Source organism: Calidris pugnax, unplaced genomic scaffold (genome assembly GCF_001431845.1).
Source record: "Calidris pugnax isolate Ruff unplaced genomic scaffold, ASM143184v1 scaffold20, whole genome shotgun sequence".
NCBI classification, from domain to species: domain Eukaryota; kingdom Metazoa; phylum Chordata; class Aves; order Charadriiformes; family Scolopacidae; genus Calidris; species Calidris pugnax.
In genome coordinates this window covers 17,136,833-17,160,995 of record NW_015094510.1, presented here as the reverse complement: position 1 = coordinate 17,160,995, position 24,163 = coordinate 17,136,833, and the positions used below count along the sequence as shown (strand labels likewise).

The following is a 24,163-nucleotide window of genomic DNA, read 5'->3' as shown; positions in this document are numbered from 1 at the left end:
CAACCACACAAAAACATCTCCTCGGTGATGCGGATGAGAAGAAAGTGGTTGGTCTGATCTTGTGTGTGTCGACAGGATGAAGCGTTTCACAGCGTCTGCCCCGCACTGAGCTCTGCAGCTTCCAGACCATCCCAGGAGATGGAGATGCTTACCTCCTGACTCTCACAGCCCTGGGGACTTTGGACTGGGCACGTGATAACTCACTGCCCTAACAGGACTTCTAGTCCAAGAATCTCCCTAAGGCTGCCTAAAAATTTCCTTTGAATCTGCGTGACAGAACTCAGAGGGTTGTCATTAATGGAGCAGGGTCAAGTTGGAGGCCTGTAACCAGCGACGTCCCCCAGGGGTCAATACTTGGCCCCATCCTGTTCAACATATTCATTAATGACCTGGACAAGGGGACAGAGTGTATCCTCAGCAAGTTCACTGATGATACCAAACTGGGAGGGGTGGCCAACACTCCAGAGGGCTGTGCTGCCATCCAGCGAGAACTAGACAGGCTGGAGAGCTGGGCAGAGAAGAACCTAATGAGGTTCAACAAAGGCAAATGTAAGGTCCTGCACCTGCTCCCCTGCCTAGGGAGGAAGAACCCCAGGCACCAATATAGGTTAGGGGTGAATCTTCTGGGAGGTACTAATAAGGAAAAGGATCTGGGAGTCCTGGTGGATGGCAGGATCTCCATGAGCCAGCAATGTGCCCTTGTCGCCAAGAGGGCCAATGGAATCCTGGGCTGCATAGGGATGAGCGTGGCCAGCAGGTTGAGGGAGGTCATTCTCCCCCTCTACTCTCCACTGGTGAGGCCACAACTGGAATCTTGCATCCAGTTCTGGGCTCCCCAGTTCAAGAGGGACAGGGAACTATTGGGGAGAGTCTAACGTAGGGCAACCAAGATGATTAAGGGATTAGAACACCTCCCTTATGAGGAAAGGCACAAAGAGCTGGGGCTCTTTAGCCACGAGAAGAGAAGACTGAGGGGAGACCTCATCTATGTTTACAAGTTCCTAAAGGGTGGGTTGAAGGATGATGGAGCCGGACTCTTTTCAGTGGTTCCCAGTGACAGGACGAGGGGCAACGGGCACAAGCTGGAACATTAGAAGTTCAGCTCAACTCAAATATGAGGAAAACTTCGTTATGGTGAGGATGACAGAGCACTGGAACAGGCTGCCCAGGGAGGTTGTGGAGTCCCCTTCCCTGGTGATTTTCAATACCCAGCTTGATGCAGTCCTTAGGGATGAGCTCTGGGCAATCCTGCTTTAGCAGGGGAGTTGGACTCATGATCTCTAGAGGTTCCTTCCAACTCTGACAATTCCGTGAATCACCAGAATCAAGCAGTTTAATGGTAACCCAAAGTATCACTGTCAACACCAGCTGCACTTGCCGCAGGGATTCTTGGTCCCCATTATTGTTTGCCATGATCTTCTGTGATGACTGAATGGTATAATTTCTGGGATCCCTACAGGGAGTCATTAAAATGCTGGTAAGTTGGTATTGATGATTGGTTTCCTCTGTGTAAGCAGAGTATTTCTCAGCAGATAAATATGCTTTTTTTTGCCTTGAACAATGGAAGAAATGAAATGTACACTGAATTTCTTTCCCATGGGCTGTTTATATTTCAATATACAAGGAGAATTTATACAAGAAAACGTAACACTCCTGATTACATGCAGCTTTAAAGGACACAGTCAGACTCTTCCAATTTGAAAAGAATAAAATAACATAGGAGATGGGGGACTATTTTTATGTTGATTTTGACTTCTGAGTCATCAAGTTAGGAGAAAGCCCTGTATGGAGGGTGAAAATAAACTGAAAATAAACAAAAACTGAAAAGACAGCATCTTTATGGGGCCCTTTCCCTCTCCACACTAATCCTTAAGTAGCCAGGAAAATCCATGTCGAGGTGCAACTTCTTCCAAAAAAGCACGTGATGAAGGAATCCCAAGCGCGTGTTATGGGTAGATATAAAAGTTCTTCCTGGTCTGAGAGGGGACCCGTGTTTTAGGAGACTGTGCTCTGGCTTGTGCTTTTGGTGTCAGTGTCAGAGAGACCTTTTGCTCAGCTCAGCCAGCAACTCCAGCGGCACAAGGAGATCAGCACACAAGCCAGAAAGCCATAGGTTGGAATGTGTGACCACTGTGGCATGACCTCAGCAGTGACATGCAAGCCAAAACTTGCCTCAGGGCTTTGCAGAGGGTGAGAAAAAGCACCCCAAAGAAGGCAAGTGTCATTGGAAATGACTGCAATCCGTGCTGATGTCCCATGCCAGGCACTGGCCTGGGAACAACTGCAGGAAAAGCAGCTTTCTCCACTGGAAGAAGGAACTATATTAGATTGTAGAAAAGAAGAACTAGAGCCACATTAAGCCGAACCATCCAAGAGAGCATCAGAGCCCTCAAGAAGTGTCTCCATTGACTATACAGAGGAGCTGGGTTCTCTGTTTAAGTGTTCAACCCTTGCTTAAGCACAATGAATAAAAGCCTTAGTCTCACCCTTCTCTTCGCTGCTGAACTTCCTCAACCAAAACCTTCCAGGCTTTCAGCCCTGGACCTGAAGACACACTAGCAAAATTCTTCTTTTTCTCTCTGAAATTGTTTTGCTTTGCGGCTGCAGAATCAGCTCTAGCTGGGGTTTCACCCCACCCTGCATTTGCTGCCACCCCATGTTCTGTGTCTAAGTCCTTCCCTAGGAAACGCTGCCAGCTCTTCACATGGAGCTGATGGCTCGTGGAGGTGCCAAGATGTCAGTGTGGGAGGCTGGGCCTCTTTTTTGATCCATCGCTTTCAGCACTGATATTTCTCACCATTTTATAGAAAAGACCTAATAATATTTGGTGGTCTTCCCACAGTGCCATGCCCTGCAGCAGGTTTCCTTGTGCCACACAGCCCCCTCTGAGGACTCACGTTACGTGTGAAAGATGGGACCTAAAGAGCCAACCCAGAAGAGCAAAGGCTTCGATTGCATTAAATTTTATATATTAAAACCTTAGTTTAGAATTAGAAGGTGTGGTACAAACTTCCTGGTGGCCCAGTGTTACCTGTGCTCAGAACAGGAGCATCCAGGGGATGACACAGTGGGGAGGAGCTCAGGATTCCACCTCCGTCACTCTGCTAGGATGTGGAAAACAGGGGTCACATCACCACGTGGTCAGTGCTTTTTCCCGGGAAAAGCATGGAGGGTATAAAAACCAGCATGTGCTTGTGTTTGTGCACGTGCACGTACACGTACGTTCTGCTGACCCAGCAGCAGGCAAAGTTGCCATCAAACACCATCCCTTTTCCTGCCCTTGGCTGACCCCAGTGTGGATGCCATTTTTTCGATGCAAGACCTTTAGGACTGGGAAAGATACTGGTGACAAACTGTGCAAACCTGACAGCTGAAGGCAGAACTGCTCCTCCTGAGCCGGAGCAGGCACTTTGTCAGCTCCCTGCCAGCGACTAACGCAGCAGGTAACCTCTTCTGTCTTTGTGGGCCCTTTCAGAAAGGATTTGAAATACATGTCAATCTCCATTTATGCTGTCGCTTCTCCCGCAGAGGTGCTCTCCCTCAAACCCACTTTCTCTTGTAAAGAAATGCTGGCTTTCCAGAAAATGATGCCACACCGATAATTAGACCTGAGATACCAAACTGGCACCTGCTGATGGGAAGGTGACCGAGCAAATAACCGCCGAACAAATAGACCTTTGCCTAGGGTGACACAATAGGGTGACACAATAGGGTGACACAAGACATGTAAACCAGCCAAGGGTTAAGGTTATACATATATATATGTGGCAGTTTGCAAAGAACTCTGTCAACTACATCAATAGGAAGGGGGGGGTAGGGGGGAACTGCACAAAGAATGAACCAAGTGCTTACCATTCACTACCGATTTTTGAATAAATTAATAATTATTTTTTTCTAACAGAAGACTTTGCGAGGGAAATGTCTCTTTTTTTTTTGCGGTACAGCCACAGATGAGTGGGGTCCTTTGCTTCCCCCTGCTGACACCCTGACAGGGCACAGGGTGGGCTGTGGCTCCAGCCAGCCGTGGGAGTGGGGAAACAGAATGAGGATGGGCTCTGCCGGCAAAGCGCTCCCGCATCCCACAGCTCCCACCCTGCCGCCGAGAGGTGTGCCCGCGGGTGGCCACGAGGAATAAAAGCAACTGAGCCCCCCCATCCTGTGCCTCACCACCCGCCGGCAGGGTCCCAGGGAGCCCAGCACATCTCTGGGACAAGCCGAGCACATCCTCATCCTCACCCGAGAGGACTATCCCAGCTGGATTTCACCCGAGGCTGGATTTTGCCGTTCCTCTGCCCGGTTTCCCAGGCAGGCAGGTAACCGGAGCCGGCACCCGCAGCACTCCCAGGTAAGAGGGATTTGCTGGGAAGTGGACGATGTGCCAGGATAAAAGCCAGTGTGGGGCTTTATGGTCTGTTAGGAAGAAATCAGCCGTGGGAGAGGACTTTTTTCTGAATATTTTAGAAAAATAAAGAGAAATCGTTGCCTCTAGGAGTCTTGAGGCTGCTCCGGAGGGACTTGCTGGCCCACGTGCATCTACCGTGTCCCAGCAGGAGCCCCTGGCAGTTGGGAGCCACTGAGTGGGAACTAGGGTCTTAGGAAGCCCCAGTGACTCTCCCTGCTGTGCTCACCAGCACAGAGTGGGGCACCTGAAGCTGGGAGAGGGCAGAGCTCAGTTTGGGATGACTGAACACCGTAGGACAAGCCGGAGGTGGCTTTTGTTTGGGCTGAGGTATGGTGGGGCCAGGGGGAAGCTGCCTTTTGGCTTCGCCGTGGGTCAGGGATGCACCAGTCAATTAGTGCTTCTGTTTTTTTCAGTCGTTACCGAAACATTTAGGGTGAGAATAATGACCAGAAGAACAGTTAAAATGCTAAAGCTGGCTGAAATAACAAAGGGATAGAGGGTCTGTGCTACAGAGACTTAACCACCGCTGCTTGTCAGGGACAAGGAACTCAGAACAGAAGGGAGCAATGTGGGACTCGGCATGAGTGCCAGGCAGGCAGCAGCCAGCACTCTGGGGCAAACCTGGCCACCAGCCACCAGCAGAGAGGCCATCGAACGGCGAAGCTCTGGACAGGCTGGGGGAGGCACAGGGATGCTGTGGCTGGGTTGCCACCTCCCACGAGGAAAAGCAGGTGGGTGGAGAGGTCCCAGCCTCCTGCAAGGGGCTCAGAACCTTCACCGCCCACCTTGCTGGTCCTTGTAACACAAGAGCAGGTCCCTTCACCTCAGGGAAATGACCCCAGGGAAGAACTAATGGGAGGAGGTCCAGAAGTTGGCCTTGGTCTTTAAATTTTTTTCCTACTTGTGGCTGAGTTTTCCATTTTTGCATGCGACTTTTCCAACTCACCAGCAAACCAGGAGCAGGCACTGTGTGGCAGGACATCTGCCCTGCCTCTGCGTGCCACCAGCCTTCACACTGCATCAGTGATCTTTTCCCAGTTTCAGCTGGGGAACAAACCCATTCCCCAGCTGCCTGGCTGCTGAATTGCCCTTCAGTCCCCTCGTGCATTGGCACACAGGAAAATATCCATCTTTAACACTCACAGCAGCTTCTACAGAATCACCGAAGGGCTGGGGGAAAGGGGCAACACCTATTTAGGCAGCAAACATCATGACTTCTCTGAGGGACTTCTCAGACCTGTAGGAGTCAAAGCCAATGTCTGAGGAAGGACTGAACCCATTGCCTGGTGGTTATCTGTGTTATGTTCTTGTGTGAACACACACTGTGTGCAGTTTTCATTAATTTGCTTTCTTTATCTCACCCGTTGAAACGGCACACACAGAGCTCCAGTCATTTCTGGGCTCCATCACTAGATGGTGACATGTTCCCAGATACGGAGTCCTCCTTCAGTTTGTCTTTGCTTCAGTGTAAAATAACAGCAAATTTAGACAAAACATATGTTTTACCCTCTGCTTATGGAAATACAGCGTTCCCAGCCACATGCAGTTCTGCTCAAGATAATTTGGTATTCAACCAATTTTTAATATGGCATTAGATTTGTTAACATGGTTTCTGTAAAAATTACTGCTATAAAAGTAATTCTAGTCATAAACATTTCTATAAAGACTAATATTACTGATCGCTGCATAATTTAGAATATATTTGTCAGCAGCCAATGGCATACTCAAAATGAATGCCTGTTTTGTGCACTTTCTAGGAACAAATCTGCGCCAAAAGTTTTAAAGTTTAAAATTAATCTGCCATTTGCTTGTGAAAACTACCACTTTCCCTTCTTCTTTCCTGTTTTTCCCTGAGCGTGCAACAGTGCCCGTTTCCTTCCTTAAATATTTATCAATAGTTGCAGCTCAAAGGCACAGTATTTGTTCTTCTGAAGGAGGTTTGAGGGCCGGGATGAGGAGTACGCACTCTCCAGAGGTCAGGCACTCCTATGTCATCTCCATTGCAGTCCATCGTTCAGTGTTGATGGAGGTGTCCACTGGGATTTGCAAGGTTTATTACAGCAGTAACACCCATCAAACAAGGCTTGTGGCATAGTCTGAAGATGAGGGCTGGAGGAGGAGAGCTAAAATTCATGACACACCTGATGTGATGATGCATATTAGAAACCTGGATATATATGTTGGTGACTGGCTGCTACAGTGTCTCAGATTGGGTTCTTGACCCGGTGGGATGTCCACAAAAGCCTCAGTCCCTGCTGCTTGCTTGGCTGCTCACCAACAGGTAAAGCCAGACCTGCCCCTGTCACTGCCATCACCCCTGGGAAACAGAAACTGCAATGCCAACGTGCGAGGAGCAAACCCTGTCCCATTCCCCATGGCAGCAGAGGGTCCTGTGCTGCTGCAGCTCATGGGTTTCTGAGCTTGCAGGAGAAAGAAAGGTCCCAGGAGACAGCCAGCTCTTCTCAGCCATGCCTGGTAGGGCTTGGACAAGCTACAGAGGGGAGAATGGCCACAAAAGTCTGTCTTTATCTTCAACACATGTCTAGGGCCCTCTGGTCAGGTTGGGTTCAGCATTGTATGGTGAGAAATCTCAGAGGGGTGGGTTTTATCTGAGCTTAGAACAAGATGAGGCTAAGCTTAAAATATTGCTCTTTAATCACTAGGAAATTTAAGGAGGCTAATTTGAGCTGTGTGCAGAAAAGCAGCTTCCCCCATCCCAGCCTCCTCCGCGCACGGTGGTGGTGGTAGACCTGTGGTGACCCTGGCCAGAGGCTGAGGCTTGGAGAGCATGCATGTGTGTGTGTGTGTGTGTCAGCTTTCCATACTCCCATCGAGGCTGGATGCTACTTAAGTGTCTGGTGCTGTCTGAGGCCCAGGCCTTGGATGCCGAGCTGCTTGCTCATCCCTCACCCCACCTCGTAAAAATTCTTCTTCACAAAGAGCTGTTTTCTCATCCAGCTACTTTTTTATCAAAGGCATCTTGTTCTGGGCTCCCTGTGGTTTGCAGTTTTTATTCTGTATTCCTCTTCAGAATCCTCCTTGATCTTAAAACTATTTTCATCCTCTCTCTTCCCCGTTTCTTTAATTCATTTTTGCCCACTAAATAAATTTTGCAAAGGTTTATGTAGTGAACCTTACCCGTTTCACTGGGTTTTCTCATAACAGTTAAAAACACTTTCTCCTGCCCTAACCCTGATCAAAGTCAAGATAGAACCTTTTATAGGTTCCAGGAAGACAGCATTAATACTTCTCCCCCAGCCTTGCTGTGACCCCAAGGCTCTAGCATCACGGAATCACAGAATCATCATGGAATTGTCGGAGTTGGAAGGGACCTCTAGAGATCATCTAGTCCAACTCCCCTGCTAAAGCAGGATTGCCCAGAGCACATTACTCAGGACTGCATCCAGGTGGGTCTTGAAGATCTCCAGAGAAGGGGACTCCACAACCTCCCTGGGCAGCCTGTTCCAGGGCTCTGGCACCCTCACCGTAAAGAAATTTTTCCTCATGTTTGAATGGAACTTCCCATGTTCCAGCTTGTGCCTGTTGCCCCTTGTCCTGTCACTGGGAACCACTGAAAGGAGTCTAGCTCCATCATCCTTCAACCCACCCTTTAGATACTTATAAACATTAATAAGGTCTCCCCTCAGCCTTCTCCAGGCTAGAGTCCCAGCTCTCTCGGCCTTTCCTGAGAAGGAAGATGCTCCAATCCCTTAATCATCTTGGTTGCCCTATGCTGGACTCTCTCCAGTAGTTCCCTGTCTCTCTTGAACTGGGGAGCCCAGAACTGGATGCAATATTCCAGTTGTGGCCTCACCAGTGCAGGCAAACCCAAAGCCCATGCCTGACTCTGGATATGGCACACTCTGATGGCTGCTGCCTGGATTTGTGGATACTTTGAGTGTTTTGAGAGTAGCGATAGCCTGCAAAAGTGTGTGAGTGACTCTGAGTCAAGATATTCAGTAAGTTAAAGACACTTTTTTTCGTAACCATGTTCATTTCTGTATTCCCCACAGAGACTCCAAAAGGCTCTTCACAATGACTGCCGGCCTGGAGAAAGCCTGCCACCGGTGCATATCTAAAATTGCCAGCAATGGTAAGGCAGTAATGGTAGTAATCACCTTCCATATTTAAGCAGCCCCGTCGCTAGGCCAGGTATATAAAGGAACTAAGACGATAGCAAGTCCCACCTGAATCTTCCACTGAAGTTTGTTTTTCTTCTCTCCTTTCTGAGGTATTTCCTTCACCCAGGCAATTTTGGATGGAGCATGCAATAGTAACTCTATCCTAACAGCAGACAACCTAAGCAACATAATGTGTCTGTCTCCTGTTTCCAGTGGTATTAGCACACGTAGTCCCGCAGAAGTATCTGCAGGGAAAAACCAGCTGGTAAAGAGCAGGGCAGGGGAACAAACTCCCCCAGGGGCAATTCCTGCAAAGCCAAACTGCTGCCAGCCTGCCTGCTGATAGGGGGACAGGAGGTCGGTGACAGAGTATGGTCAGGAATAGCTCCCCCAGCTTTAACCCAGAGACATTTGGAGCAGGACCTCCTTCCCTCCACTTGCCCGGCCCCTGGCACGATGTGGGTAGCCCTCCTAAGAGACGGCGTGTCGTGGGTAGAAAACATCAGTTTTCTGAACGGAGATCTTTCGCACGACAGCAACTGGTTCATCCCACCCAGGGTGGAGGACACAGAGGGGTGGAAAGAGCCGACAGCCCCTGGTCTGGGTGACCAGGCTGGTTCTTGCTCTCCCAGGAGCAACACAGCAGAAAGCTGACCTGAGCTGGGGACTGTGCAAGCTGAGCAGAGAGGCACAGGAGGAACACGCTTCAGGGGTAGGTTTTTGTAAGACCAGGGAAGCAGCAGTGTCATTGGCAGGAGGATAAAACCCAAGGGTTTTAAAGCAGCTGAATCCCGCTGACTGCACCTCCTTTTAATTTCGAGTTGCAAGTACCTTTTGCTTTAACTTCTAGGGAGGAACAATTTCTAATTCCACTCAAATATGAGAGGAAGAAAAAACCCCTTGACCCCTCACCGTAATTGATAATTCACCCACACGAATTGCTGTGTTTCCCAATCTAGGGCTGTTACCTTGAGTCTTTTATATTCCTGCTTTTGGCTTCACTCAAAAAGCTTTCAAAGTTCGGAATGAACTTTTATTGATGATTAAACCCCTTAACTCCTTCCTGCCTTACAACCCTTCAGAGAAAACCAAGACAGAGCGACAGACAGCACCTGGGAGAGGGACCGGGCTGGCATGGGCTCTCCCACACTGCCAGAAAGGACCTGCAGGTGGGATGTGGGCCATTGGTGAATATCACAATAAAAAAAAAGGCAAAAGTGGTATTTTCTATGATTTTTGTTCTTACCTGTTACAAGGAAAACATCACTGTTCCCCGCTGGTATTCAATTGCCACTAGGACTTTAATAATGACAGAGAAAAGAAATGATCTTTCTGAATTTTTTTTCAAGAGGAAGGGATTAGTTCTGATCTCATCTATGCTTCCTTACACCAGGAGTGCCCTCTTGCATACCCAAAAAGTTACCCATGAGTAAGGCAACTCAGAAACACCATTCCAGGAAACTCATTATCTTCGTGTTTTCATTACATTTAAGTTCAAAATCAGCTCAGCTTTAGCTATGGATCAGCTAGTGCATCCAAAATTGATTTTCTGTTCATTAAAATGCAAACCCTCCTGAAGTGCAGTGACACTTAATTTCACTTTTTCTCATCATCCTGTGTATACTTTTCAAGGAGTGTTTCAGCACAACCCTACATTTGTACCTATGGTCTCCTGATATTTAAATGACTCCGAAGAGTCAACCTACCTGCGCAGGATCATTTAAATTCCTTTCATTCTTAGTACAGCCATTTAAGTTCAGAACATTAGGGCAGTCTTTAACTAACTGATTTAAAAAGAAAAAAAAAAGGCTAATCCACTACTCTGGGTCTGTTGTAGAGCAAACTGGTGGCTCTTCATGTGATGCCTAAATCTTGTTTTAAAAGTACATCTGGAAATTAATCACAAGGGGCTAAATCCAGTACCTAGACCATGGCATAACTGCAGTTCAGTAGCTAGAGGCATGGCATAAAATTCAGACGAGCAACTCTGCAATATTGCTTAATCCCCAAAGCACTTGCATCTACATCTACCTCTACCTTTACATCTACATCCTCTCCATCTTGAAGGTTCCCAGATTACTGGCACCTTCATATTCTACACCATTTCTGATAAGAGCAACCTTGCTGGTGTCAGTGCTGGAACCTGGAAATTAAATTTTTGGTGGAGTGATGCTTGCATAGTTTATCTGGGTACCAAAGTACTATTTCACAGTACTTGTCTAAGCAAACAACAGCTCCCGGTGCTGAGCTTGGATTTGGTCTGCAAGTCAGTTTTATCCCACTTCCCCTGCCCTCTATGGTGGCTTTGCACAGGGGCTGGAGACCTCCACGTGAATGGCTGTTCCTTATACTGAATCCTCCAGCTGCTGAGTATCTCATTTGGCCAAAGGATTAAATCACCCCAGGGGTGGGATTCCTGCCATTTGTCCTAAGAGATTATTCCACCAATATATCTCCTTGCTATGGCACTTAGCCTCATGGACAGAGTGATCTTTGTTTCTGCTCAGGTTCATCTCATGTCTCTACCTTTATAGCTCTTCGGATCACTCACAGGTCCTTTTTTGAGTCCTCAAACCTCCTTTTATTTTCTCTCATTTGGCCATTGGCTAGCCAAGCTGCACAGATTTAATTCTTTTCCTTCAAAGTTAGCTCATTCAGGTCTTTTCTGCATATCTCATCTGATACAGTGACGTTTTCCTGTCACTCAAAAGACCAGAAAGACATGCAATACCCTCAACTACCAAAGCTGTGGGCAGACTCACCCCTGGTCTGTAAAACGTATGACCTTCCTAGAGCTGGTTCCCCAGAGAGATCCACTGAGACTTGCTTTGCCACCGCAGCACCCCCCTATGCTGCATCCTTTCTCCAAGTCCCTATCAATACTGCAGGGGATGCTTGCAGATACTGTGAAGGAGTAAAACGTGGATGAAAATACCTGCTACCCATCTGCATTCCAGCACGCCGGTGTCCACGCTGCTGTACAGCACACCGTGACACTCCTCGCTAAGCTACTGCACTACCATCTGCATCTGCCTCAGGGCATGATCAGTCCCAGGGCTGCACCAATGGACCCGAATTTGCTCACATCCAGACAGCTGAGAGTCAGCCCCCTTCAGAGCAGTGCTCCCACAGGGCATCTCATGGGAATACTGCGAGGTTACCCCCAGAGTTCTGCTCCTCGGCTCGCTCATGCAGATAAATCCAGGAGTAACCGCAGAATTTGTTTGGAAGCTGGTAGCATCTCATTTAAAAAAAAAATAATAATAATCCGTTTTTATCAGGATCCTGACAGGCTATAGAACAAACAGCATTTGGGAGTGATGGCAATGTACACAACACTTCATTTATTACTGTATTTATTATCAGAGAGCTTGTCACACACTCTACTGAGTAGGTTGCACTACAGCCGTATTAGCATACTACCTAAGAAGAGTGGGTAGGTTGATATTTATACTCATAAATCACTTCTGAAAATCCCGTGAGGACTTCTTACCTGAAAAAAAAAGGAACTTTTCTCTGTCTTCAAAGTAAACAAGGACAGCCTGAGCTGATTTGAAACTTCCAAGTGCTTGGAAAAAATCATGGCAGCAAAACGAAGTCTGAGGAGCCCAGGAGGTGAATTGGTGTCACGTCCAATCCTGCCTCCAGATCCATCCCACACGCCAGAGGACAACTCATCTGCTGCATGCCCCGAGGCCAGGCACATCACTGGGGACAGAGAAGAAGGGAGTAGCAGAGGGAAGGGAAGAGAGCTGCAGGGTAGGGGCATGGCTACGGAAGATGTAACAGCTGAGGCATCAGATAGAAGAGAGACCATGACATACAGCCATAACATTATTGGTGATTTCAAAGTAATTTACTTCTGTGGGGAGACCCTGGCAGGAATAACTCAGCTAAATAGCAGATTTATATCAGCTGACTGTCCTGCTGGGCAAGAGACACAAAACCTGCGCCCACTGATTCAATTTTTGTGCCCACAGATTTCAACAAATGGGCAAGATGTAAAGCTGCTTGCTCTCCTCTTCCTCTGTTTGGATCCCAGGCACGAGCTCTTCCCTTCACCCATTTCCCAGCCCATTAGGACTCACTCACTAATGCCTGCCAAAGCAGGACTTTACCAGTGCCCCACCACTCGTTGCCCTGGCAGTACAGAGCAGGGGAGCATCCTGCCTGATGCCCTGACACCAGGGCAGATGTCCTTCTGAGCCACGTCTGGAGACACTTCCCTGACCCTGTGGTGGGTTTGGACACTGCTTTTTTTCTAGGAATGGGACCAAGGACTTCTCTGACCAGCTTGTGAAGTGGTATCACTGACTTAAAAAATATCAAAAGCCCCACACATGAAACTGCACAGACAGCAGCGTCTCTGCAGAGCTGTGCTGCCCTGCGGCAAATACCATCTTCTTGAGCAATTTATCTTTGGACCAGAACGGGGCAGCACCAACCCAGGCAAATGCAGGCAGAGAGCGCGTGTGTCCCGAACTGAGCAGCATTTCTGTGAAAACCCCACACGTTTCGGGGAAAACAGTCTTCAGTGTTGCTAGCGGCGCTGAGAGCGGCTGCGGAGCCCTGCCAGTTGTGTAGTCAATTGTTGAGAGTCTCACTTTGTTAAACATGGATCTGGAAGCCTTCCCAGACTATGCATCTGCCCCTCCAATTCAAGACCTAAGAGGCTGTAGCTGAATGGGGAGATAATGAGCAAATACATTCCCAGCGACTGCTTTGGGAGGGGAATTAATGAACCATTATCTTTTTCTCTTGAGCTCCGAGTGGTCCCTACCTCCCATTTCTCCCCTCCAAAATCAAGCTCTCGGGTAGAGGCTAGACACAAGCAAACATGGACACCTGTGTGCCAGATGTGCAGCCCCACATACACATGGTCCCCCCCCAAGCTCGCCGCAGCATCCCTCCCTGGGGGTCAGACAGACCACGCGCTGCACGAAGAAGAAACAGCATGATTCTTCCTCCTGCCAGGCTCCTGAGTTCTTGCCCCTGCAGCAAGGGCAGAAGCAGGAATCCCAGGCAGAAGGGTGATGTGCAACCTGCTCTAGGTGGACCTGCTTTGGCAGGGGGGTTGGACTAGATGATCTCCAGAGGTCCCTTCCAACCCCATGTGATTCTGTGATGCCGTTTTGAGAGCCATGTCGCTGTGACAGGACCTCTAGCAACACCAGGCAGCGGACGCAGCTCTGGCAGAGCTGAACTGTGCTCATCTGGACACCAGATAAATGAGCTGCCTGGACTGTGGGCACTGTTTGCAGGTGATGTTCATAGGTGTGTTGGAAGCCCACCTCAGCTACAATAGCAACGCTAGCAAATGTGAAAATAATAGCCTAGATCATGGAACAGCGAGAAGAGCGAGCACGAAATGTGACATGTGGTGAAAAGGGAGGCTCGAGGCTGAGTTGTTCTAATGAGAGGCTGTCAGCATCTGAAAGAGCTTAGTCAAGTGTAGGACACTATTCAAGCAGAGGAAGGATTTCTGTACTGTGCAGCAATTCAGGAGACAGGAGAGCCTGAGCAAAAACGTGTGTGTGTGAGAGAGAGAGAGCCCAGCCAACCGGGGAGAGGAGGAGGGGGTTGCACAAAGAAACAGAAGTGCTTTCTTCAGCTCAGAATATCTTCAGTCCCTACCAGTTCACAGAGATAACAAACATGCTCCTCCTGAGAAAGGAAGATGTCTCTCCAGCTCTGAAGTGCAAGATCCTCGTTCTCTGCAGAGAAAACACGAGCAGCGTGTAGGGGATGGTGTGTTCCCATGAAAAGTGTCTGCGAGTTGGAAAGCCTGGTGGATCTGCCCTGAATTTTGATGCCGCTCCCGTGTCCTCTGTCTCAGTTTCTCCTTCTGTAAAACGGAGGCAACCATGTTTGCCTTCTTCTCCGGGGCGCCCCGAGGGCGATGTGTTGGCAGCGTTGCAGAGTTCCCCAGAGCAGCACCGTAGGCAGGGTGCTGGCAGCATCCCCACTCCTGCGCGGACAGGAGGATGCCGTTCACCTCGCAGAGGTCACCAGCCTCCGCCACGGGGAACTGCCTGACACAGTTTGCCTGGGGAAGGTCCTGGGTCCCAAACCAACCCCAAATGCTCGCTCCACGATTTTTTTCACAAGCCTCCCAGGAGACATCCTACTCCTTTGCTTCTCTGTGCCCTTCTCAGCCCCTCCGCAATCTACACCCACCTCTGCTCACCGCCCCTTTGCCTCCTCAGGCATCTACTTGCAGATTGAGCCATCTGCAGAAGCGCTCTGCAGGGACGCTCCCCACAGAATGTCCTCGTTATGTTCTGCCCTCATTTCGCAGGGCAGCATTTCACTTCAATATTGCCAACGGGCTCATGACCAGGCACAGAGGTGACAGCTCTTATAAGACAGGCTGCTCACACTGTTCTTGACGCTGGTGTTTCTCACTTTCTGCAGAGGTAAGCACTCATCCTCTGCAGCATCAGGCTGTGCTGGGAAAACATCAGGGCTCAGATACACCAGCAGCTCTCTGGGGAGTAACTAAGCACCTCAGATCCGCTCATCTGTGAGAACAGTCTATGTGCACCCCTAAGAGCATCCTTCCACGGAGCTTAAGCTGATCTACCCCAATGACAGGTCCCACTCCTTGCAGTGGGGCTGCTGCCTCTGCCTTCATCAGCTGGGCTGGGTCAGGGAGTTAGACCAGCCAGAAGCCGTTCACATCTGCAACAAAGACAGTTCATTTAGCCATCAGTGAAAACTAAGCACAATGGCATTAAAGCTGCTATTTGCTTAGCAAACAGATACGGGCTCATCAGTTGCCATGGATTAGCTGATGTGAAGTTACTTGTTACTGCACAGTCACCTGGCAGTGCCTCTGAAGCTGCTGCAGCCTAAGGCAGCAGTGGCTGGGTCCTTGCCCTTGTGATAAGACAGCTAGAAGTAGTAGCAAGAAAAGCAGTTTGTGTCTCTCATTGCTCTTTTCCCGATGCAAGGACTAACAATATATGAGTTAAAAAATGGAAGCTTGAGCTCTGGGAGGGTGATAAACCGCTTGCTGGTCTCATCTTCTCAAATGCTGCACCAGAAAAACAATATTCCCACCCCATCGAGGGCGCTGCATTTCTTGCTACACAGCTTCATGGATAAACAGCGTCTGTAAAGCATTGGATGGAATTACTGGTCTCTAAACTTCAACCAGCCCCAATAACACCATCTATCTTTTCTCATTCACAGCATACTTTATATTTGGGCTCCTCGCTTTCCTTGCCTTACCACTCTCCATGACTTTTACAGGTAAGTTGACCACTAAACAATTTAAAAGTAGGAAATTCCCAGCACTGTGTGTCAGGTTAACACATTTGGTGGGAGAAAGGAGCTGGAAAACTTAAAAGTTTCCAACTGCTAAACCTGTGTGCTAGCTTCAGACAGAATCCCAGCCCACACTGCATGGCGGGGAGGAAGCAGTGCTTGAATTCTGACCCTGTTTGTCTTAAAAACCCCTCCAGTGTGTCTTCCCTCAACACAGGGCTCTGTCTGTGGGAGGGAGCTCAGAATCCGACACTTGAGAAGATTTCACTAATCAGGATCCCTCTGTATTAAGTGCAAGGCAAAAATCTGAGGAGCGTAGGGCTGCTAGGGACGAAGAGATGATCTAGGCTGCTATTTCTCCACCTTTTTGAAAGTGAGACCTGGTTTTTGGCTGATCTGTCTCTGTATAACCCCCCCAAAAGCTGGATTTGCAAGCAGCATTTCAAGATCAAATATTTAAGAAAGGAAAATCCCTTGAGCTGCAGAATTCTACACATTTTTAAACTACACAAGGCTCTTCTTTTCTTAACCATCACCTTTTCCTTATCGTTAACAGAGACTTTTAATTATTATTTTTTTTTAAACTGAGCATTTTCTAACACTTTACTGCTCCCTTTGGGCCTTTCACATCCTCCACATGGGTTGCCACCCCCACTTGAGAAATACCAGTAGAGACACCGGCCCACCTCTGCTTTCAGACAGGCCCACTTGCTCATGGCATCCCTGACAGATGTCTGACTTGCCCTTGCTCAAGGAAATTCCACGGCTTCCCAAGGAGCCTATTTCAGCATTTTATTGCTCTCACAGACAAAATATTTTTCCCCATATCCCACCTAAATCTCCCCTATGGCAAATCAAACAGATTACAGCCTGTCCTACCCACCGTGGTCACAAAGACAGATTGGTCACCGTCCTACTCAAGAGAACCTTTGAACTGTCTGAAGGCTGCTATTATAACCCCACTCCATCTTCTCTTTTTTTCCCAGAGATCTCAAAAACCTACTTCTTTCATCCTGACCTCACAAGTTGCTGTTTCTGTAGCTTTTTTTTTTGCATTTTTGCCTCCCGCCTTTGGCCTCTGGCCAACGTAACTATTTTCTTTCTCCTAAAAAAGAAAAATTTAAAAAAAGGAACACAAGGCTCCAGCTGAGACCTGAGGAATGAGCAGTGCAGAATAATTAGCTCCTCTGTTTAACATGCAGGATTCCTGTAAACACACCTCAAAATGAAAGATGATCTCTCTGCACCAACTCATTGGCTCCAATTTAGCTTATGGTGCATTGTAAGCCCAGATGGTTTTTGGCAGTGCTGCTCCCTATCAGACATTTCTCATTTTTTATTTACATCAAAGTTTTCTCTCCTATACGCAGTGTTCAGCTTTATCGGTTGTCATCTTGTAGATCTTGGATGTCTTTTTCCAGTGTATCCAGATCACTTTGAATTTTACGTTCTGTCCTCAAGAGCCCTTACAGTCATTCCAGATGGGTGTCCTTGAGAAGTTGTTCACCTTCTGCCTCGTGAGTGGTTGTCATCTTGTAGATCTTGGATGTCTTTTTCCAGTGTATCCAGATCACTTTGAATTTTACGTTCTGTCCTCAAGAGCCCTTACAGTCATTCCAGATGGGTGTCCTTGAGAAGTTGCCTTGTGAGCAGTGGAAGATGGTGCAAAGGAACTCTACGTGCAGATGCTGTGGGCAAGGTGCATCCCACCTAGATGTGGACTGCACACATCTGTAACCAAGCTAACCGCCATGTGCTGCCCTTGCAGGCAGTCAAGAGAAATGGGTGTTTCTGGTAATGAAAGTCCTACACCCTCTTTTAGGTGTCTGCATTGAGATGAGATGACTTTTAAGGGAGTTGGGACACCTAGCCTGTTGGCCAGTATTGTTGGCCAAACCCATAAAAAACCCTGTTCATCTAAAGTTTGGTGCTGCTTCCTTTATTTGGGGCCTTCGGAGTACCAGTGATGACTGTGGTAGGATTCTGATTAGGACATCCTAATTAGGAATTAGGGAGTTCTAATGAGGGATTATGGAGCAAGTAGGAAGTAGGGTAACGGACTGAACTGTTACATCTCAACACTTAGGCTCTTATGCTTATCCATGACTTAAAATTGCTATTTATCCCTTAAGAGGATTTTAGCTTTAGCTTTTCCCCGGGCTGAATGTGCTTGAGCTGTGGAATAGGGGTGGGAAGGTATAATTCAAAGTGTGGTACAGCTTGCATGCATATTGACAGCTAGCCTTCTGGAAATGAATCTAGGACTGGAGCCTGACCACTTATAAATATCGTTTCCTAGGAATATTTCATAATATCTTTAAGATCAGTGAGAACTGGAAAGTGTATGGTAAGATATTGGCCTGGAGCTCTGGGCATCTCCTGCATCAGATACAGAGCCCTTTTTTTTTTTCCACAACTTAGTGAAATTAAGAGATATTGTCACTGTAATGTGGTGTTGTCAGAGGATATTGGTTTCCTGCAGCTACATATCTGCAAAGGCATTTTTAGGAAAATGAAATGTCACAGAAAATGCAGATATTTATTATCCAGGCAAAAGCTGCTGATTTTCTGATAACATTCTGTTACCATGATCTCAGAGAATAACTTGCTGATGTGCCTCCAGTCATTTTGTCTCTAGCTTTCTGCAGAGGAAAACTGTGAGATATTTTCAAATGTTAACAAATAAATTATAAGAATATTCATTAAAACACAGAGATGAAAAACTGGTAGCTCCAGTAATAATTACACACTAACATTATACACTTCTAAAATTTGGTAGCACTGTAAATCACAGTATAAGTCAAGACACATGAAAAGGACTCGGCAAATTTTCCAAGCTCCAGACTTGTGACATCATTTAAGCCACAGATTGTTTAGCAGCTTTCTAAGTTTTCCTTGCAGAGATGATCCCCTTTTTCTCACTAAACACTCAAAAATACAGTGAGCTATGAAAGGACCTTATAGACTTTTTTTTTTGATAATTTCTTTTAGTTTCCGGGACAGTGAAGGATTGCTCCCAATAACACATTCTTGTACTTTGTCCAGACTGCCTTTATACACAGCATCCCCCAGGGGTAGCTAAATCACATTTGAAAGCTGATGACATCGTTTTCTCAATAGGCAGTCTAAATTTTCCCCTGTTCAGATTTAACCCAGTACTACTGCTCGTGCTCATATCCACACCAAATAATTCCTCAACTCTCAAGTGCTCCCGATAGTTGTCTGAAGCCTGTTCTCATACTCTGTCCCTTTATGTGGGAGCTGATCTCATTCTTTAGCAGCTGCTGTTAACATAATCTTTCCTTGCATTTCAGTCCTTCAGCCACTCACCGTTTCTGTGAGTTTCCGTTGATTTGCTGAGATGCTTTCTGATAAAATGGTGCCCAGAAGAAATTACTTTGAGATAAATCCTCTGCAGCATCCTAGAGTAACGACCACAGTCCAGGGCCCAACTGAGGTCTGCGCTAAGTGATGGCAGCTGCAGCCATCCACCAGGAACAACTGAAAACAGCCTGGCATGTTGTGTTCTTTATCTCCTATTAGAATCATAGAATCATAGAATTTTCTAGGTTGGAAGGGACCTTTCATATCATTGAGTCCAACCATCAACCCAACACTGACAAAACCCATCACTAAACCATGTTGCTAAGCATCACATCTGCCCGTCTTTTAAATACCTCCAGGAATGGTGATTCCACCATTTCCCTGCAAAAAGAGAAGATGGGGAGCAGACACCAGATTAGCCTTGCTATATAGCAGCCCTCCTTAACTATAGGATGAACTTTAGGTATTTTGAGCTACCTGAGAAGAGCAAAGCAGCCAAAATGAGGTCAAGCATCTCATGGATAATCACGAGTCACAAGGCCACTTGGTTAGTATGACATTTGTGGGCCATGCCACAGCACTCCCCAAAACAGTGTCCTTAGAGAAGCTCATATCCTGGTCACTCACTCTTTCCACTTGGCTGGGCTTTGTGTCCTGGATCCCACTGCAGTGTTGTTCTGTGGTAGCCAGGAGGTAAAACGTGCAAGTCTCTCAGTTTCCCCAAGCCTCCCATCTCTTTTTTTCCCTTTGGAGGCTGTGGAGGCTGTTGGACATCCTTGCTGTGTCTGATCTTGCAAATGTTGCTGGTTTATTCATTTGGACTCAGGCACTGGTCTGTGTCGTGGTGAGCTTCAATTGCTCTTCGCTCTAAACCACAGATCACTCTGGCTTGCAGGGAGCATTGCACTAGATGCAGAGCTTTGATCTCTTATGGTCCATATATCGCGTCATTAGCAGTCAAAGGAAAACATATCTGGTGCTCACGGGAAAGAAGAGCGAGCACTGATGCCCTCCTACTAGTTTTGGTGTTCCCAAATAAATCAGGCACTTGCTATGTGTGTGAATTGATTGGCACATGATGTGCGTGCCGAGATTCCACTGTAACAAATACCAGTGTCCATCTGTCAACAGTAGGTCCATATTTCCTATTCACCCTTAGTGCTGTATTTTTTAAGTTACTACTGTATTACCCCCTTTCATCTCCTCTTTCGCTGTCACATCTGCCCGCAATATTCTCCCAAAACCTACACAGTACTGCCCCCTGTCATTCAAATCCTTCCCAAGATGGACTGCTGTCATGTTACATATATGAAAGGGCTCCAAAATAGATTTGTCTGGGAAACAGAATCATAGCTCCATGAAAAAATATGGCATGTTTTCTTGATTTTTTTTTTTTTTTTTTGGCTTCAACTCAAAATCTCAGTAACACACTGGAAATAGCAATTGCCTGGGTTCCTAAACTGAACTATATTCCCTGAGATCCCTGGCCAGCTGCTTTTGAGGCAGGCTATTACAGGGCCAAGGACTCTGAAACCCCTGGCAGCTGCTTTCTGAAAATGATATAATTTGTGACGATTTCCCCGCTGCCCACCCTGTGAAGTCGGGAGTCTGAGCAGCTCTCAGTGTTACATAGTGGCAAAAGGGACAAAAAATTATAGCCTCGCAATAGGGGACAAAAAGGGAGAGAGTCCCAATCAGTCTAAGTCCACCCCTTTCCAATTATGAGAAGGCTGGTAATAAATACTTAGTGTAGAAGAGTCCTCTGGACTCCACAGTCCTTACTCTCAGCAGATCACAAGACACCGCCTCGTATCCTGTGACTAAAGTAAGACCTATAGCAAGCATCCACAATCCAGAACACCTGCATTATGCTATGCAAAGAGCACAGGAGAGATTCAGGACATCAGCAATGTTCTGGACCAGCAATAGCAGGGGATTTGGCAAGCAAATTGATAAGCTGAAGAGGATTACAGGTACAGAAAAAGGCAAAAAAAAAAAACCCCAAACCCAAACCACTAGTATTTCTTTCCGGATTCCTCCTGTTCAGTATAGTTCTGAACATGCAGGCAAGACCACGTTTAGCACTAAGGTAATGTTTAGCACCAAGACAATGTTTAGCACGAAGACCCCCACATTACTTTCAGCATCCTGCATCTAGATAACCCCAGTTATTCAGAGAAAAATTTATCCTTGAAAATGACTTACACAACGAGAAGAAAATAGAAAAGCCTTTCTGTCCCCTGCGACTGATGAGTAGAAGTCCTGAAACATGGAATCAATAACAATAAAATTATAGTGTAATGAACAGTTTAAAATTGGCTAAAGATGCCACTGGGTAAGAAACTTGGGCAGGAGACTCATCTCAGCTAACTTTAGATATCTATAGCTGGCTGTCTAGATTCCTTGTATAGCCACGGAGAGGAAGACGCACTCTCAGGGCCCAACTCATCTGACCTATTTTAAATGTCTGTCTTAGGATGAGATGAATTGAATTTTACAAGTGTCTATTTCTCACTATTGACTATAAAGAGAGCCTAGGAAACTAGTTCAGATATGGATGCCTGCATTGCAGACATCTATATTTGGACAGATGAGTCTCTCTGTCTCAGACCTGTATCACAAGCTGCAGTGCCTACTGCCAGCAACATCCTTATACTGCCATACACTCCCTTCCCTAAAACCTACCCAGCTTTCTCTTTCTAGCAGTAGATTTTTGAGGGTTGCCAGGATCCTCGGCTCCGTAACAACCAATGCTTTTAGCCTCCAGCAACCCAAACAGCCTGGAAACTTGAGCTTCTGTGGTTCCCTATCAGCTGCCTGGGAAGCTAAAATGGTTCCGGTGCTGCCATGGGTGCTGGGTCCCAAACTTTCAATGAATTTTCTACTGCTGATGAAAATGTCCTGTCCAGCTCCTTCAGTCATTCATTTAACAAAGATGCAGTGGCTGAAGCTAATGACCTGTGTACGTGGCTCCAATCAGTAATGCCAGATCAACCATGATGCTGCTGTTACCTTTGCTCTCCCTCTTCCTCCTCCTGCCTTTTGCTTGTTCACAGCCCTCACTCCTGAAGTGGGGGATGCAAACCCCCTTTAATTCAGCCCCTGTTTCAGTAGATGCTGGATACAAGTCTTGGGTCTAAGCACAACACTTCACTTAGAGTATCTTTAGTTTTCACTGTACAGTGTGCTGCACTATTTGATCACTTGAGATAACAAACATTATTTTTTGCTGTTCAGGAATGAAGTTTTTGGAAGATTGCCCAGTTCAGCCACTAATTCCATTATATCTGCTGGTGGGTGGCGTGATTGGCAGCTTAAAGGTAATGTGCCTTCTGTGTGCGAGAAATATTTTGTGTGCTTAGACTTTGACTTGCTAGTTAAGACATAATGATGGCTCCAGACAGCTATGTGCATGCGGTACTGCAGACAGCTATGGGGATTGAACTGTGCTTGTTCCAGCACCTAAAGCACCCGTCAGTCAAGTGAGACACTAATGAGTTCAGCCTCCAGCATTGTCCCACACATTGTGGTGTGACTTTCTCCTACATCACAGCATCTGTGCAACCATCCCTACTGAGGGAAATGACTGTATAATATGGATGCATGTGGTAAATGGGGTCTTACTTCCACAGTCCTCCAAGCCTGCCAGTTCTTTCTCCTTCATTTTCAGACACACAGGCTGGACAAAATGTGAAGTTTCTCTCCTAGATTTAGGAATACCATAAAGCTACAGGTGTTCGTACGTAGCCCTTCACAATTTCCATTTATTCCCACTCTGACTTGGCCAGGAGCAATGACTATGCAGCAGCATGGCTTCCTTCCAGAGTAAATATACCCTTGCATCACAGCAGGGTTTATTAATCTAGCACAGCATTTTCTAACCACAGCTACCTGTCTTCCAGTGGACTATGCTCACTTACACCTTCCCTGAGCCAGAGCCTGGCTGCTTGACAAGTAGGCACCCCATATCCATGCTACTTCCTGATCACTATAAAGCCATAACTCTGTGTTGACTGTAGGGTAAAGGATTGCCCCGTTCTGACAGCCCCTTTGCAGATGGTGTTAACTGGCTGCTAGTGGGCACGAAGAGGCTTCTCACAACAAACTGCAGAGCTACTTTAAGGCTTCTCAGCAAGATTCAGCAAAACTGGTTTTTGCTGTCCCGATGACATTCCTGCCAAAGGAAGGAACAGGGGCAGACCTGAAGGAAAAGCTTTGGAACAGCCTGAAGAGCTAAGAACAGCTTCTGGAGGGAACATCTGTACTGGTAGCATGGGCTGTCCTGCATAGCAAATGGTGGCAGAAACAACCCAGCACTCCTACCTTCCCAGGAGCCTGGCACCAGCTGAGCAGACAGAATCAGAGAATCACAGAATATTCATGGTTGGAAGGGACCTTTGAGATCATCGAGTCCAACCACAAAAAAAACAAAACACCAACCAACAAAAAAAAAAACCAAAAAAAACCCCCAAAACCAAACCATAACCAACCAACCCAAACCAACACACACACACACCACACACACACAGAGACAGACAAAACCCAACAATCTTGGGCATTAGAGCATGCCCTGAAGTGCCATGTCTACACATTTCTTAAATACCTCCAGGGATGGTGACTCCACCACCTCCCTGGGCAGGCTGTTCCAGTGCCTGACCACTCTCTCAGTAATGTAATTCTTCCTAATATCTAATCTAAACCTCCCCTGCTGCAACTTTAGACCATTTCCTCTGGTTGGGATAGACCTGATGGGCTGTGGCCTGATGTTTCAAGGGACAAGCCTCTCCCTTGAAAGGGAACCTGCTAGTCTCTGACTTGACAGCACGGCATATTGCAGCCAGCAGGCGCTACAGGCAGGAGATACCTACATTCCCCTTGGATAAAATTTGGAGCCCCTTTTCTGTGCCAGAATTGATAAAAAAGGGAAAGAATATTCCTCTGCATCCCCTGCGCTCTGTCACAGAGGTAACCAAACACCAGTACATCACTGGGATATGCATCACCCCCTCGAGGACCTTGGGTCAGTAAATAAGTAAATGGAGAAAAA

At 47.1% G+C, this 24,163-nt stretch overlaps 1 long non-coding RNA gene across 1 annotated transcript; it reads left to right on the top strand.

Annotated features, from left to right (window-relative positions):
• The first annotated feature begins 4,056 nt into the window (after positions 1 to 4,056).
• On the top strand, positions 4,057 to 22,583 carry LOC106902426. The gene is made up of 4 exons (XR_001414497.1): positions 4,057 to 4,345; positions 8,416 to 8,495; positions 15,718 to 15,777; positions 22,354 to 22,583. It is a non-coding gene; the product is annotated as an uncharacterized LOC106902426 (long non-coding RNA).
• The last annotated feature ends 1,580 nt before the right edge of the window (positions 22,584 to 24,163 follow it).